The sequence below is a fragment of the Elephas maximus genome, chromosome 1 (assembly GCF_024166365.1).
Source record: "Elephas maximus indicus isolate mEleMax1 chromosome 1, mEleMax1 primary haplotype, whole genome shotgun sequence".
Lineage (NCBI taxonomy): Eukaryota > Metazoa > Chordata > Mammalia > Proboscidea > Elephantidae > Elephas > Elephas maximus.
Window position 1 is genome coordinate 185141495 of NC_064819.1, and position 18289 is coordinate 185159783.

The 18289-nt window shown below is 38.2% G+C and overlaps 1 protein-coding gene across 1 annotated transcript in view; it reads left to right on the forward strand.

The window, feature by feature from the left end:
* The window catches only part of SLC35F1 (solute carrier family 35 member F1), a 536791-nt gene that overhangs the window by 117059 nt on the left and 401443 nt on the right, over positions 1–18289 (forward strand). The gene's annotated exons all lie outside the window — the stretch shown is intronic.

Below are 18289 nucleotides of genomic sequence, written 5' to 3' on the forward strand. Positions count from 1 at the left end.
ATTTTCCTTCTTTAACCCCACAAATTCTGCTTGGACCTATGGCTTCCTGTGGTAATGTTAACCCTAATGTTCTATGTACATGTTCTGTATGACCTTTAGCCAAAGCAAATTTGATTTTTCTGAAATTACAGCAAGTCCTTAAACAGATGTTACAGAAGTACTCATTCAGTGAAAAGCGTAACCACACAGTTCCCTATTTCTAGTCATTGTCGGTATCTTTTCGTTTGTCTAGTTCATAGATTTTTATGAAGCACCTACTGCATACCAGGCACTGCAGATATAGCAGTGAGCAAGGAAGATATAGTCATTTTATATCCTTCAGCACGACTCAATTACTAAAAGAATTTGGGTTAATTCCTTGAGAACATTTATTTATTATTTTCCCAGAGGACAGCTCTTCTTTCACTCGTTCATAATTATAGCATAATTTAGATCAGAGCCTAATGAAAGCCTAGGACATCTGAGCAGTCTGGGTTCTGACACTTGTTCTCACCTTGTTTGTCTTTAAATAGCTTTCTTGTTTCCTCGACTGAAATGTATTTTGCTTTTACCCGTAACACATACGTCTCAATCCATGTTTGCTGTGAATAGTAGGTTGTTCTAGTCCCAGAGCAAGACCAAGTGCAAGTGCATGGCCATTGTATTAGTTTCCTATCGCTGCCATAAGCAATTTTCACAAATTTAGTGGTTTAAAATAACACACATTTATTATCTCATAGTTCTGTAGGTCAGAAGCCTGAATGGGCTTGGTTGGTTTCTCTGCCTGGGTCTCACAAGGCTGAAATCAAGGCATAAGCCAGCCTGGACACTTCTCTGGAGGCTCTGAGGGAGAATTAGCAGAATTCAGTTCCTTTTGTTGTAGGGCTGAGGTCCTTGTTTCCCTGCTGGCTGTCGAGAGCTTCTCTCAGCTCCTTAAGGCTACCTGCTTTCCTTGTCATGTTGCCCCTCCATCTTCAAACCAACTATGTCACATTGCTTTCAACCTTTTCACACGTCAGATCTTTTCCTTCTGCTGCCTCTCTCTGGATCCAGCCAGGGAAGGTTCTCTGAAAGAGTTATGTGATTAGTTTGGGCCCACCTGGATAATCCAGGCTAGTCTCCCAATCTTTAAATCCTTAACCTTAACTCCGTCTATAAAGTCCCTTTTTCCATGTGAGATAACATATTCACAGGTTCCAGGGACTAGGATGTGGACATCTTTGGGGGGCCATTTTGCCTACAGCATTCAAGGACCTGCTCACAAGACCTTATTTCTGACTACTCAAATCCTTACAGTCCTATAACCTGGGTACTATTAGTAGTAGCTCCATTCTACAGGTGAAGAAACTGAAGCATAGAGAAAACCAGTTAAACTAGTTGCCATTGAGTCCATTCTGACTCATGGTGACCCCATGTATTTTGGAGTAGAACTACACTGCACTGGATATTCAAGGCTGTCACCTTTTGGAAGCAGATCACCAGGCTTTTCTTCTGAGGTGCCTCTGGGTGAGTTTGAATTGCTAGCCTTTTGGTTAGTAGTCGAATGCTTAACCATCTGTGCCACCCAGGGACACAGAGAGGGTTAGTTATTTTCTCAAAGCCTTGTAACTAATGATGTTGGCATTGGGATTTGAACTCAGTCTGTCTCCAGAACCTTAGTTCTTAGTCACTATGCCCCTGTGTTTCATCTGTGAAAAAAATAGTATAAAATATTGATTGGTTGAGTACCTGTCCACTGATATGATTTAATAAATTATAAAGTTAAATTTCATCAGAATACTTAAGAATCCTCAAAAACCTAAGACAGATGAGAATATATGTGCATCTTCTTAAATACGTATACTCTGCATCAGAAATTTACGTTCCTTATTCCTTTCAATTTTCTGGCAAACCAACTAATACAAGTTATAATGTTATTATGAAATGAATATCAGTGTCTTAAAACCAAATCAGTTGCCACCAAAGTTGGTTCCAACTCATGGCAACCCCATGTGTTTCAGATTATTAATATATTTGGCATCTCAGCAGATATTCTGGTCTATACATCAAATTTGACATCAGCACTCTTTGAATTAGACAACTCTCAGAGGTAGGTCATCTCTCTTGGCTTTCCCCCTAATGTAGGAATCTCCTCTGCAATATCTCTAACTCGCCAGCCTCATCCAGCTTGAGTTTTCTCTCACTGCTAGAATGCTTACAGTGTCACAGAGTTTACTTTTGCAAGGTAGCCATTTTTACTAGTGAATAGCTGTAATACAATTTCTTGCGTTGAATTAAAATCTTGTTTCTGCCATTTTCCACCACTGATATTTATTATGAAGTTTAGGAAATATTCCAAATGTATTTTCTTATTAGGAAAGTAAATTGGATAAATATACCCAAATGTCTTGCTAAATACAAGTAAGGGTATCTGAGAGTTTGAGACATTCCACTCAAATTTAAGTTCAATGAAAGGAGGGAAATTGTCTTTTACACCTGGTGCCTAAGACCAGACACAAAAAAAAAAAAAAAAAAAAAAAGACCAGACACAAAGCAAGTGCCAAATATTTAATGAATGAATGAAGCAACATACACAACTGGGCGAACAATTTCAAGTTTGGTTTAGGAAATGGCTACACATGTGTTACTTAGATGTTTTGATAGGTGTATAAGTAAGGAAAAGGAGCCCTGTTGGTACAGTGGTTAAGCCCTTGGGTACTAACTGAAAGGTCAGTGGTTCGAACCCATCAGCCACTCCACAGGAGAAAGATGTGGCAGTCTGCTTCCGAAAAGATTACAGTCTTGGAAACCCTATGGTGAGTTCTACTGTCCTATAGGGTCACTATGAGTTAGAATTGATTAACAGCAATGAGTTTTTTTGGGGAGGGAGAGAGGCAAGAAAGTATGTATTTCCTGTTTTCAGTATTTTCTGTTTTTTGTCAAGATCAGATAAAAAAGTGTTGAGTAAGTTCAATATGAAATAAAGTATTGGGGGCGGGGACTCATTAATGTCATTTCCCATCTTTGAAGAAACAAGCGTTCTCCATGGTGGAGTGAATGTTACAAAGGCTATCATGCACATTTATTTGTGTCTATTTTTAGTTTATGAATGACTGTCTACCAGCATGATTTTTTTTTCTGAAATTCCCACATTTAAGGGTATGAACCTTTAAAAGAGAAGTTCAAAAGAAACATTTTAGTGTTAAAATTCTGCAATGATTTTAGCACAAACACCAGAGAGGGCTATTTTTAAATTCAAGGACATGAGATAAGTACAAAAGCAAAAACTTCACAGTTGCACTAAATAAGAGGAATTTCAACCTTTCCAGTTTAAATAATGGTTTTCCAAAGTCATATTAGACCCTGTCTCAGGTGATGACTATTTGTTATCAGAAAGGATGTATACAAAAAAAAAAAAAACAAAAAAACCAAACCCAGTGCCATTGAGTCAATTCGGACTCAAAGGATGTATAGAGACACATACAAAGTTTTAACCTTTTTCATAGGAGAATTTCTAAGCTGCCTGGAAGAAAAGGCATAAGAAATAAGAAAAAATGGTATCAGAAAGAAGCAACTCAAAGTTATTTTTGAGAACTTCAAAAAATTTTGGCAGTCATTCCTGTAACCCCAAACCTACTATTATTATATCAGTTTTATATTTTCCATTATATGTGTATTTTCAAAGGTTATTTTATCTCCTAACACTTGTCCATGTCTATGAAGCAAGCAGAAAGTTGGGGACCTCATACCACCAAGAAAGCAGCACCAGGAGCAGAGCGTGTCCTTTAGACGTGGGGTTCCTGCGCCTGAGAAGCTATTCCACCTGTGAAAGATTGAGGACAAGGACCTTGCTCCAGAGCCGACACAGAGAGAAAACCTTCCCCTGGAGCCAGTGCTCTGAATTTGAACTTGTAACCTACTAGTCTGTAAGAAAATAAATTTCTCTTTGTTAAAGCCATCCACTTGTGGTATTTCTGTTACAGCAGCACTAGATAACTAAGGACTGTCTGAGAAGGTTAAAATAACTTTGCTGATTAACATAGAATAATAACAAAAGGGATTGTTTCTGAGATCCTGTAGACATGGTTAACTCTTCAGTTATCATGATAATATCATGGAATACATAGGCACAATTGCAGGAGATTCTGGGAGGTTCTGGGACCTGGCTCCTACAGTGACTTACAGGCTGTGGCATCTGGACAAGTCTTGTTGATGAAGCTGGGTGAGCCAGGTGGTTATTCTTCATGTGGTACTGCCCTGATTAAAGGGCTGGGGCCTGGCGTGCCTGTCAAGGGACATTTTTGGATATAAGCTGAAGGTGTGTGGTTCAGATGTCAAGAGAGACTCTTAAGAAGAATCAAAAACCAAACCCACTGCCATTGAGTCTATTTCAACTCAAATAGCGTAGAACTGTCCTGTAGGGTTTCCTAGGCTGTAAGTCTTTATGAAGCAGACTGCCACATCTTTCTCCCACAGAGTGGCTGGTGGGTTCGAACCGCTGACCTTTCAATTAGCTGCCAAGCACTTTTAATCACTGTACCACCAGGCTTCCATCTCTTAAGAAGAGACAGCCTAAAATATAACTCAGCTTTTTCATCTGTAAAATGGACATAGTCATATTACCTACTACATGGGTTGTTTTAAAGATTAAATGAATTAATATATGTAAAGTCCATAAAGTTACACTTCATACCTAATTTTATTCATAATCTTATATCCTTTTTCTTAAAGAGGCATTCCCATTTATGTAAACCTTTAGATCTCACAAAACCCAGAGCTGCTCCTGCCTAGCAGACAGTAATAAAAAAAAGGAAAGTTTGAAAGGAAAGCAGGCTGGTGGTCCCAGCCGGGGGGTGAGGTAGGACAGTTTGAGACTTACTCGGCCGTAGTATTCTTATCCTCAGAATGGGGATAGTGATATCTTGGCGACCTCACAGGGCTGTTGTAGGCTCCAGTGAAAAATGCATGTAGATAGTAACTTAAAAATGTAAATCAGTAAGATGTTATTTCTATTGTTAATTAGCAGTTTTTGTATGTAGGTCCTGTATTTTGCAACTACAGCAAGTAATCTGGATAAATGTGCACCAGGTCACCTTCAATTTGTTATGTTTTAGCTAAACATTTGTTTCTTCTTGAAAGTTGATTACATACAGGTAATTTAAGTGTCTGGAGAGCTCTATATTGAAGTTTTTACTTTTGTTCATTTCAGATGCTGAAATGGAATAATATTGCTAAATGTTCTCGTGGAAATAGTATCAGCAAAAGGCTTTTCGGGCTCCATTTAGCCTCCAGAGTTTCTATTTTATCACAGAGAGTTTTAACAGTGATTGGAAGTGCTTAGTTAAATTGTGGATAGCTTACTTGTTTGAAACTTAAATCCTTATAAAATATGCTAACCACCAGTTTGGAAATTAAAAGTTCTAATTATACTAGATTCTCTCCTACCACCACCTAAAATTCAGGTCAATTCAATTGAAAATTTATGTAATGAATATTTATTGAGTGTCTGCCATGTACCAGAGATAGTTCTAGTTGCTGGGCCTACAAAATCAAATAAGATATGACCGTTGCCCTCAGGGAGCTTACAGTACAAGGGGGAGAAACAGACAAGTAAATAAAAATTAAACAATTCGATGAACGTCGTGACAAAGTTATCACAGGGCGCCAGGGTATCATAATAAAAAGGTCTGTCACTTAGACTGGTGGGTCTGAGAAGGGTTCCCAGAGGAGGTGACACAGAGAGATGATTTGAAGAATCACTTGAAGATAGCTAGACAAAGAAGGAAAGGCATTCTAGAGCAGCAAGTGGGAAGGTTTGAGACTTGGAACTGCCTGATATAAGCAAAAGACTGCTGATAGCATGACCTGTATATGTGTGTGCTGCTCACATATTCTCAGGTCATGGAGAAGAGAAAAAACAGGGGCCAAGTCACAAGGAAGCCTTCAGTGCGATATTTAGGAGCTTGACTATTATAGAAATTGTGGGGACCAATGAATGAATGGTGCCTTCCCTGTTTCTGTTAATGCAGCCACCTTTTTCTCAATCACACAGCTTTGAGACCATGATGCCTTCTTTATTTTTTTCTCTGATGTTCCCCAAAATGTTTAATAGCTATCCTTTTAACCCCTTTGTCATTATTGGATTAATGGTATACCAGCTCCCTTTTATGCCTCTGGTCCTCAGAGGTAAAGTGTTATTCTGGTTCTAATGCATTTAACATCAAGTTGGGTCCTTTTTGAAATGTGTGAAGCTCAGCAGACTGGAGTTGGAGCCACATTGTTGCATAGGTTGAGCATTCTATTAGGTGATGCTTCCTGTTTTGTAAACTTTTGCTTTTTTTTTCCCTTTATTCCTGTGAGATAAGGGTTGCAAGGATAATTATGGCTTTCCTGGGTGGTATTGAGGGAGGCCTGATGGATTTCTTTTGGTTTTTCTGTGTTACATTTGGAAAACTAGAGGTTTTCCATGTAACATAATGGAAAAGTGCCCTCAGTAAATTATCTCTATAGCTCTCATTGGTATATTGTCATACCACAGATTGGTGGTGCCACAGTGCCACATACCTCATTGGGTGGCTTATATTATCAGATCATATTCTCAAAATCCGTACTACTAACCAAAAATTTAAACACATTCAGTTAGTAAACATACCTTCCAATACTGAAAACACATGCCATCAAAAAAGGGAGAAAAAGTATAGTAACAAATTAATTCATCCTTCACGGTGTCTCTAGACAGCCCCTATTCTTCCCTGTCATACTATTTTTGCCCAACTTTAGACTCTTATCTTCCCCATGCCTGGACCACTGCTAGATTCCCTTAAATTCTCTCTCTGCCTCCACATTTCTCCTCCTCCAGCCTGTTTTGCTTGTCCCTATCATTGCTCAATGCCTCTTGTTCCCATACCAAGTATAATTCTTAGTGTTAAAGGACCATCAGCCGTTGTAAACTAGAACCATTCTTCTCAGAATAGATATTGAATTAGCTTTCCTTATCACTCCTACTAGTCACATGATGTCATAGTGCACTCATGACGCTCTTTACTTATTGTATTAGATTTCTCTTGTTGTGTAACAAATGACCACAAGCTTAGGGACTTAAAACAACATCCGTTTTTTATCTCATAATTTCCCTGGGTCAGGAGTCTGAGCATGGTTAGGCTGGATCCTTTTTTTAGGGTCTCACCAAGTTGGGCTGCGATTCTCATCTGGAGTCCGTGGCTCTCTTCACAGCCATTCAGCTTGTTAGCAGAATTCGGTTCCTTGTGGTTGTAGGACTGAGATGCATGTTTCCTTGCTAGCTGTTGGCCACTCTCAGCAACTAGAAGCTGCCTACAGTTCCTGTGGTCCCCATAGGCCTTCTCCTAATGTGGTGTTTGCTTTCTTTTAGGCCAGCAGTAGTATGTCTCTCAGATTTCCAATCTCTTTCCAATCTGCTATGACAGAATCTTATGTAGTTGTAATCTAACCAAGGCAGCGGCTGTACCATTATATTTACAGATTCCATCCACACTCGAGGTAAGAGTATTATGCAGGGCATGTGTACCAGGGAGCAGGAATTTGTAGGTTATGTTAGAATTCTGACTGCCACATCCATGTACGACAATGCTGTCTTGGGGTCAATATTTAAATTAATTTCAGGAATGACGTTTAAAAATGGAGCAGACACTCTTTACTAGTTAAGCTAAACTATTGTTTGGTTTTAAGAAGACTTCAGGGGATTTTTTGGTTTAATATTTACAGATTACCTTAGAGCAATAGTTTTGGGGATTCATCCAGTCTGTATGGCTCCAGAAAGACTGAATTCCATGAGAATTTGGAATTCTGTCCTGGATTTCCCTCCTTTGATCAGGATTCTTCTACAGTAATGGTCACCAGGCACTATGCAGTTCTTCTGGTCTCATGGCAAAGGAGGCAGTTGTTTGTGAAGGCTATTAGTCACACATTTCATTTTCTCCTATTTCTGACTCTCCTTCTTCCTCTGTTGCTCCAGGTGAATAAAGAATGTTTGCTTTGAGCATTATGCTCTTTTAAGATCCATCTATATGGGGTCAAATTGACAACAGCAACTTGAAAGATTAGAGAAGAACCTTAGCGGGCAGTGAGTTTATGTTAATGGAGAAGGAATGATTGAGAATTGTTGCACAGCTCAAAGAGTGTAATCAGTGTCGCTGAATCGTACCTGTAGAAACTTGAATTGGTGCATGTTTTTGCTGCATATATTCTCAACAATGACAAAAAATAAACTATTAAAAAGAAAAACAAAAAATAAAGCAGAGGCTGGATCATGAGGAGGTTTACGACAAAAGGTGGAGCGGTGGCTGCCACCCACTCTTGGCACTGACAGTGTGTTGAACTAGATGGACCATGGGTCTGACCCTACAGAGAGTTTTAATGTTCTTGCTGCAGCAGACTGAGGCTGGAAATTCAGCTTACAATTCAGAAAGACTAACATAGGACAGGAGCCCTGGGGGTGCAGTGGTTAAGAGCTTGACTGCTAATCAAGAGGTCAGCAGTTCGAACTCACCAACCACTCCTTGGAAACCCTATGGGGCAGTTCTACTCTGTCCTATAGGGTTGTTATGAGTCGGAATCGACTCGACAGCAATGGAATGGCTAACATAGGATAAGAGAATGTCTTCTGGATTTCTACTTGGAGGAACAGAATTTAAACTTATATACAATGCTAGTGTCAGACCAGATTAGGCCTAAGCAGATGGTCAGTGACAACTGCAGATGATGACAGCCTTAGTTTAAAAAATCTTGCTGTGAGGCGTGACAATCTTTAATAGTTACCTTCCACTGTTGAAATTCTCTCTGGAGTTGCTTTCTTTGTACTTTTCCTCAGAATGTGGTTCTTCGAGTAATGTTTTTATTTCTGTTAGCAAGAGCTAAAGACCTATATGAGGAATTTCATATGACACGACTATAATTACTAAACATACCAGATTGAGGAACTTAAAATACTGACAGCCCTTACAAGTATTTATTTTCTGTTTCTTCCTTGGCACTTATGCACTGCCTGAAAGTGCTATTTATCATGTTCTGTATGGATGACCCACAAGTCATGTGAAAGAGACATACTGTGTTAATTTTGATACATAGACCTATTCATTTATTCAGCACATATTTACTAAGTATGTGTCATGTGCCAGTCACTGTGCTCAGGACCCCACAAAGAATGTGACATACATGACTCCTTCCTTTAAGAATAGGTACTAAGGAGATCTTAAAGATCCTTATATTTTCTAAAATTAAGCATGAGTTCACTTTGTTGTTGTTGTTGTGTGCCATTGAGTTGATTCCAACTAATAGAGACCCCATGCGACAGAGTAGAACTGCCCCACAGGGTTTTCTAGGCTGTCATCTTTACAGAAGCAGATAGTCAGGTCTTTCTCCCGAGGAGCCTCTTGGGTGGGTTCGAATCGCCTACCTTTCAATTAGCAGGCAAGTGCTTAACTGTTGTGCCACTACTTTGTGAGTGGTTAAATGATAGTGCAGAAAGGAATCAAGGGTGTGTGAGGTCAGGATATGTGCAAAGTAACCTTATTAATGAAATTCCAGGGTGCCAAGTGATCCAGCCTGTCACTCCCTCTCCCCATTTTTAAATCTAAGGAAGGCTAAGTAGAACTGGTTTGAGAAAATAAAATAGGGCTGAAGAAAATAGAAATCACTGACCTGCTCCTCTCCTTCCAGGTTCCGTGCCCCATATTAATTCAGCGTAGGCAATTTTGCCCAGGGTCAAGGAGCTAATTAGAGACAAGACAGTGATTTGAATTGAGTACTTACACCTCCAAGTCCAATTATCTTTTGGCTACAGCTCCATAAAATAACACCTTCTATTCTTTTGTCGTTTGTTGTCATTTTCAGTTTTGCTTATAATTATCCACTTGGTAAAACTATTTTTAAAATGACAACCTCTGTTCTTTAGCATACATTTTTTTCTGATTTTCTTGAAGATTTTAGGAAGTAGATATGCCTACTTAAGGGTAAATTTTCCTAGTGTCAGGCAGCCAGCTTTCAGACAAAGGAATATTGTTATTGTATTTATAAGGAAATTTGCATATCAGGGAAGTAATGACTTGGAAATTTACTGACTGCCTATTTTACAGTTGATTCCTGAGGATAGAAATCATGTACGTAGATAATGCTTATGTTGTTATTTGGGATTCTTTTAAAAATAAAATATACTCTTACAGGTAGGAGTTGACTTAAAAAATCCTTCCTAATTAAATTTTGTTTTGACAGCACATAGAGGAAATTCAGTATTCAGAGTGCTGATTCTGGACACAGTTTTCCTTGGTAGTCCAACAAGATCTCAATATCCGGATCTAAAGTATAGATCCAAGATTTACTAATGTCTTGACATGTGTTTTATTCGTGAGCCACTTCTTAGTTCTTATTATTTCAGAACAATAATGCCACTTGTTTTTATATCTGTCTCCCCAGTAAGAGATGACGATGATGCCTTCAGTATTAGTGCTCTGCCAGGATTAATTAGTTGTTTGAAATGTACTTTGAATATGTTTCCAGGGCTGGCTAATACATCCTTGTGATGAAGGCAAGGGAAAAATAAAAGTGGTTTATGATATTTCAAGAATGAACTCTAAGTCTTAATACTTTTTTTTTTTTAACCATTGTATTAGGCCATATCAGTGAAGAGACGCCAAAAAAATGTTGGCTTGCTAACACATACGGAAGGTAGAAAATGAGACTGGATTCTGCTAGGCTCTGTCCACTCATGTTGCATAAACATACGTTACTCTTCAATGCTTTTATTATTCTTTTGGAGGCTGTATTTTTTTTTCTACAAGAAACTCAAATTTCTTTAACCGATCTTGTGGTGTTCATAGTAGTTCTCTCATGACCAGTATGAGGTAAGTAGACATTATTAAAGAAAATAATCTCTCACCTCACTGATCCCTGGATTCATCCACACCTCAAGAATGACATGCATAAGATCCAAAACACCCTGCTGCCTTCTGCAGCTCACACAAACACACAGACAACTAGGCAGTATGTTGGACCAGTGGTTCTCAACCAGGGGTGATTTTGCCCCACAAGAAAAATCTGGCCATGTCTTAGAAATTTTTGGTTGTCACGAATTGAAGGAGGGGGTCCTATTGGCAACTGCAACATACAACACAGAATTATCCCATTCAGAATGTCAGTGGTGCCATGGTTGGCACTGGGCTAAGGGATGAAAGTTATCAGGTATCTTTTTTGTCTGTTTCTTAACTTTTTTTTAGTTACTGCACTTTAAGTGAAGATTTACAGAACAAACTAGCTTCTTATTAAACAATTAGTACACATTGTTTTGTGACATTGGTTACCAAGTCCGCAACATGTCAACACTCCCCCTTTTCAGCCTTGGGTTCCCTATTACCAGCTTTTCTGTCTCCTCCTGCCTTCTAGTCCTTGCCCCTGGGCTGGTGTGCCCATTAGTCTCATTTTGTTTTATGGGCCTGTCTAATCTTTGGCTGAAGGGTGAACCTCAGGAGTGACTTCAGTACTGAGCTAAAAGGGTGTCCAGGGGCCATGCTTTGGGGTTTCTCCAGTCTCTGTCAGGCCGGTGAGTCTGGTCATTTTGTGTGAATCAGGATTTTATTCTCCATTTTTCTCCGTCTCTGTCCAGGACCCTCTGTTGTGATCCCTGTCAGAGCAGTCAGTGCTGGTAGCCAGGTCCCGTCTAGTTGCGCTGGACTTAGTATGTTGGAGGCTGTGGTAGTTGTGGTCCATTAGTCCTTTGGACTAATCTTTCTCTCTTATCTTTGGTTTTCTTCATTTTCCCTTGCTCCCGACTGGTTGAGACCACGGGAGTATCTTAGATGGCCGCTCACAAGTGTTTAACACCCAGATGCTATTCACCAAAGTAGAATGTAGAGCATTTTCTTTATAGACCATGTTAACGCTGATTGAGCTAGATGTTCCCTGAGACCTTGGTTCCCACAGAACCTCAGCCCATTCAGTCCCTCAGGGAGTTTGGATGTGTCTGTGGCGCTTCCATGACCTTGCCTTGAACAAATTGTGCTGGCCTCAGTATTGTGTACTGTCTTACCCTTCACCAAAGTTACCACTTATCTATTGTCTATTAAGTGCTTTTCCACCCCCACCCCCACCCCTCCTATCCCGCATAACCAACAAGGATTGTTTCTTTTTGTGTATAAACCTTTTCATGAGTTTTTATAATAGTGGTCTCATACAATATTTGTCCTTTTGTGATTGACTTACTTCACTTAGCTTAATGCCCTTCAGATTCATCCATGTTGTGAAGTGCTTCGCAGATTCATTGTTGTTCTTTATCATTGTGTAATACTCCATTGTGTGTATGTACCACGGTTTGTTTATCCATTCCTCTGTTGATGGGCATCTAGGTTGTTGCCATCTTTTTGCTATTGTGAACAGTTCTGCAGTGAACATGGGTGTGCATATGTCTATTCATGTGACAGCTCTTATTTCTCTAGGATATATTCCTAGGAGTGGGATTGCTGGATCATATGGTATTTCTATTCCTAGCTTTCTAAGGAATTGCCATATTGTTTTCCAAAATGTTTGTATCATTTTGCATTCCCAGCAGTAGTGCATAAGAAATCCAGTCTCCCCACAGCCTCTCCAACATTTATTATTATTATTATTTTTTTGATATGTGCCAGTAATGCTGGGGTGAGATGGTATCTCATTGTGGTTTTGATTTGCATTTCTCTAATGGCTAATGATTGCAAGCATTTCCTCATGTATCTGTTAGCCACTTGAATGTCTTCTTTGGTGAAGTGTCTGTTCATTTCCTTTGCCCTTTTTTTAATTGGATTATTTGTCTTTTTGTTGTAGAGGTGTTGAATTTTCTTGTAGATTTTAGAGATCAGACCTTTGTCAGATTTGTCATAGTCAAAATTTTTTTTCCCAGTCTGTAGGTTCTCTTTTTACTTTTTTGGTGAAGTCTTTTGATGAGCATAAGTGTTTAATTTTTAGAAGATCCCAGTTATCTAACTTATCTTCTGGAGTTTGTTGTTATGGTTTGTATCCTGTTAATGCTGTGTATTAGGGCCTCTAGTGTTGATTCTATTTTTTCTTACATGATCTTTATATTTTTTTGGCTTTATATTTTGGTCTTTGATCTGTTTTGAATTAATTTTTGTGTGTGGTGTGAGGTATGGGTCCTTTTTCGTTTTTTTGCAGATGGACATTCAGTTTTGCCAGCACCATTTGTTAAAAAGACTGTCTTTTCCCCATTTATTGGACTTTGGGCCCTTGTCGAAGATCAGGTGACAGTAGGTGGATGAATTTACATCTGGGTTCTCAATTCTGTCCCATTGGTCAACGTGTCTGTCATTGTACCAGTACCAGGCTGTTTTGACTACTCTAGCTGTATAGTAGATTCTGAGGTCAGGTGGTAGTGCGAGCCCTCCTACACTGTTCTTCAATAGCGATTTGCTTATCCAAGGCTTTTTCCCTTTTCATATGAAGTTAGTGATTAATTTTTCCATCTCTTTAAAGAATGCTGTTGGTATTTGGATGAGAATTTCATCGTATTTTTAGATTGCTTGGGTAGAATTGACATTTTCACAATGCTGAGTCTACCTATCTATGAACATGGTATATTTTTCCATTTATGTGGGTCTTGTTTTGTTTCTTGCAGTAGTGTTTTGTATTTTCCTTTTTTTTTTGTATAGGTCTTTTACATCCCTGGTTAAATTTATTTCTAAGTATTTTATTTTTTTTTAGGGTCTGTTATAAATGCTATTGTTTTACTGGTTTCCTTTTCATTGTTCTCTTTATTGGTGTATAGAAATCCAACTGATTTTTGTATGCTGCTACTCTGCTGAATCTTTCTGTTATTTCCAGTAGTTTTCTTGTGGAGTCTTTTGGGTTTTCTGTGTATAGTATCATATCATCTGCAGATAGGGACAGCTTTACTTCTTCATTACCAATTTGGATGCCCTTTATTTCTTTTTCTTTCCATATTGCTTTAGCTAGGACTTCCAGCACAATGTTAAATAGGAGTGGTGATAAAGGGCACCCTTGTCTTGTTCCTGTTCTCCGCAGAAATGTTTTCAGACTCTCTCCATTATGAATGACGTTGGCTGTTTGTTTTGTATAGATGCCCTTTATTATGTTGAAGAATTCCCCTTCTGTTCCTATTTTATTGAGAGTTTTTATCAGGAATGGGTGTTGGACTTTGTAGAATGTGTTTTCTGTGTCACTTAAGATGATCATGGGATTCTTTAATTTATTTGGTGGCTTATGTTGATTGATTTTTCTAATGTTGAACCATACTCCCATACCTGGTATGAATCCCACTTCATTGTGATGCATTTTTAAAAAAAATTTTTATGATGCTGAATTCTATTGGCTAGAATTTGTTTTTGAGAATTTTTATATCTATATTTATGAGAGATATCAGTCTAATTTTCTTTTTTTGTGGTGTATTTGCCTGGTTTTGGTATAAGGGTTATGCTAGCTTCGGAGAATGAATTCTGAAGTATGCCCTCCTTTTCTGTGTTCTGAAATAGTTTGAGTAGTAATGGCATAAGCTCTTCTTTGAATGTTTGGTAGAATTCTCCAGTGAAGCAATCTGGGCCAGGACTTTGTTTTTTTGTTGGAAGTTTTTTTTTTTAATCTCTTCTATTTTTTTTTTTTCTATTGTTATAGTTATAGGTCTGTTCGGGTTTTCAATATCATTTTGTCTTAGTTGGGATAGGTGCTGTGTTTCTAGCAATTTCTTCATTTCCTCTAGGTTTTCAAATTTGTTGTAGTATAGTTTGTCGTACTCCGTTATGATCCTTTTTATTTCAATTGGGTCTGTTGTAATATCCCCCATTTCGTTTCTTATTTGGGTTATTTGTGTCCTCTCCTGTTTTTCTTTTCAGTTTGGCCAGTGGTTTGTCAATTTTGTTGATTCTTTCAAAGAACCAGCTTTTGTTGATGATTTGTATTGTTCTTCTATTTTCTATTTCATTTATTTCTGCTCTGATCTTTATTATTTCCTTTCTTCTTGTGGTTGTGGGCTACTTTTGCTGTTCTGTTTGAGTTGTGTAGCTAATGTTTTGATTTTTGTCCCTTTTTTTCTTTTTTGATGTGTGCATCTATTGCTATAAATTTACCTCTGAGGACTGCATCTATTGCTATAAATTTACCTTTGGAGTGTCCCAAAGGTTTTGGTATGATGTGTTTTCATTCTTGTTTGATTTTAGAAATTTTTTGATTCCATCTTTGCTTTCTTCTATTATCCAGTGGTTATTAAGCAAAAAAAAATTTTTTTTTTTATTAAGCAGGCTTTTATTCAGTCTCCATATAATTGATTTTTTTCCTTGCTGTTCTTGTTATTAATTTACTTTGATGGCATTTTGATCAGAGAAGATACTTTGTATTATCCCAGTATTTTGGATTTTGTTGAGGGTTGCTTTGTGGCCTAAGATGTAGCCTATTCTGGAGAACATTCCATGTGCGTTGGAAAAGAATGTATACTTTGCTGCCGTTGCATGGCGTGTTCTATATATGTCTATGAGGCCAAGTTGGCTGATTGTGGCCTTTAGATCTCCTGTATCTTGGTTGATTTTCTTTCTAGATGTTGCATCCTTTACCAAGAGTGGTGTGTTGAGGTCTTCTACTATTTCTGTGGGACTATCAATTTCTCTTTTCAGTGCTGTTGGAGTTTGTTTTGTGTATTTTGGAGCCCTGTCATTGGGTACACAGATATTTATTATGGTTATGTTTTCATGATGGATCACCTCTTTAATCATTATATAGTGCCTTTTTTGCCTTTTTTGGTGCATTTTGTTTTAAAGTCTGTTGTATCTGAGATTAGTATTGCCACTCCTGCTCTTTTTTGGTAGCTGTTTGCTTGATATACTTTTCCCATCCCTTGATTTTTAATAAATATATGTCTTTGTTTCTAAGGTGTGTCTCTTGTAGACAACATATGGATGGATCTTATATTTTTATCTATTCTGTCACTCTCTGTCTCTTTATAGGTGCATTTAAGCCATTTATATTCAGCATAATTATTGATAGGTGTGTGTTTACTGCTGTCATTTTGTGGTGATTTTTTTTTTTTTTTTTTGGTGGTGCCGACAATTTCTTTGTTCCTCTTACTCTCCTGTGCTGAATTCCTTGTTTGTGGATTTTTTTTTCATTTCTTTTGTTTTTGTAGATTTTGTGTTTACTGAGACTTTATGTTTTTCTTTTTTGATGAGTAGGTTTGTTAACTTTCTTTGTGGTTACCTTGAAATTTACCTTTTTATTACTAACTTTGAACTAGTCTTTATTATTTGGTATTGCCTTGCCTTCATCTCTACTTGAAAGTTCTATATTTACACCATTTATTCCCTCTTTTATTGTTCTGACGTTATTTTCATTTACAGATTAAACTCTCTGATTCCCCTGTTGTAAACCTTTCAGTTTTGATTAATCCTTGAGAGTTCACTACCTAGGTTGTTATCCGGCTGATGTGGTCTTCCATCCTAGATTCAGGCTGTTGTCTGATGTTGTTTGTTTTCAAACGGAAGGACTCCCTTTAATAATTCTTATAAGTTTGGTTTAGTTTTTACATATTCTCTTAATTTCTGTTTATCTGGAAATGTCCTAATTTCACCATCATATGTGACCAAGAGTTTTGCATGATATATTATTCTTGGTTGACAGTTTTTCTGTTTCAAGGTTTCATATATGTCCTTTCATTACCTTTTTGCCTGCGTGGTTTCTGCTGAATAATCTGAGCTTAGTCTTATTGTTTCCCATCTGTATGTGACTTTTTATTTTTCTGGAGGTGCTACCAGGATTCTTTCTTTGTCTTTGGTTTTCGTGAGTGTGATTATAATATGCCTTGGTGATTTTCTTTTGGGGTCTATCCTATATGGGGTTTATTGGCTTCTTGGATGGTCAGCCTTTCATCTTTCATGATATTAGGGAAGTTTTCTGTCAGTACTTCTTCAATGATCCTATCTGTGTTTTCCTTTTTCTCCCCATGTTCTGAAAGTCTGATCACTTGCAGATTTTTGATTTTGATTGTATCCCATGTTATTCTCAGTGTTTCTTCATTTTTCTTCGTTTTTTTCTCTGAGTGTTCCTCAAAGTGGTATCCAAGTATTTGTCTTCAGTTGCGCTGATCCTGTCTTCCATTGTTTCAAACCTGCCCCTCAGACCTTGTATGACACTGTCCATTTCTGAAATCTTGTTGTTTATCTTTTGGATTTCTAATTGCTGTTTTTGTATGATTTCTAGTTGTGAATTTATTTTGACATTTTGTTTCTGTATTATTTTCCTGAATTGGTTTATTATTTTGTCTGTCTTTACCATGATTTTGGCTGCTTTTTCCATGATTTTGTCTATTTTTTCTTCATTTTTGTCTGCTTTTTTGCTTCAACTCTTGGATAGCTCTGAATATTAGAGATTTGAATTCCCTATCAGATAGTTACAGTGCCTTGTCTTCTACTGGAAGGTCATCTGGTGTTTTATTTTGGACACCTACTGGAACCATCCTGTCCTGTTTTTTTTAGTATATTTTGATGTTGTCTCCTGTCTTGGACATTCAGTAGTTATTTTCTTCATTTATTGATCATAGATTTGTTTGTTTCATCCTGCTTTTTTGTTTTATTTGGTTATGTCCGAGCATCTGAGCAGGCAGCCTGGGCATTTTTTGTTGTTTCCTCATCTGTTGGCATGATTCTTCTCACCACCTTGTCCAGTGGGCAGAGCCAGTCACTGATCTATGGTGCAGCAAGGCAGGTCCATTGGAAAGGGAGGGGCTGGGATAGGTTGTTTGTGGCATGTACTGGGGCCAACAGGGTGAGGCTGGGGTCAGTGCAGGGCAGGTTCGAGTAGATCATCCCTGTACTGTTCGAGGGTGCGATGTTCAGCACATGGTGCAGATAGGCAGGAGGGAGGGGGAAGGTTGTGATGTGTGGAGACAAATGAGTGTGGGAAAGAAGAGAAAGAGAGAAAAACAGGAACCAAAAAAAAAAAAAAAAAAGTGCTGAGGGAGCCTGCTGTTGGAGTGGCACAGACCCATGGAAGCCATGTGCCAGTGGCTTTCTAGCCAGGTGGTGAGGCACAGCCCATCAAGAAGGGACAGATACAGCACACATAGCTAGATGAGTGGGAGAAAGGAAAGGAAGAAAGGAAGGGGGACAGAGATAAGAAAGTAGATTAAAGAAAAAGGAGAAAGGCACACATGGCTTGGTGGTTGGGAGAAAGGAATGGATAGAATGTAGACAGACAAGAAACTTCAAAAATAGAAAAGAAAAAAAGATGCCAGGTGGTTGGGAGGAAGGGAAGGAAGGGAGTTAGAGAGAGATAAGAAACCTAGAAATAAAAGGAGAAAGAAGAAAAGAAG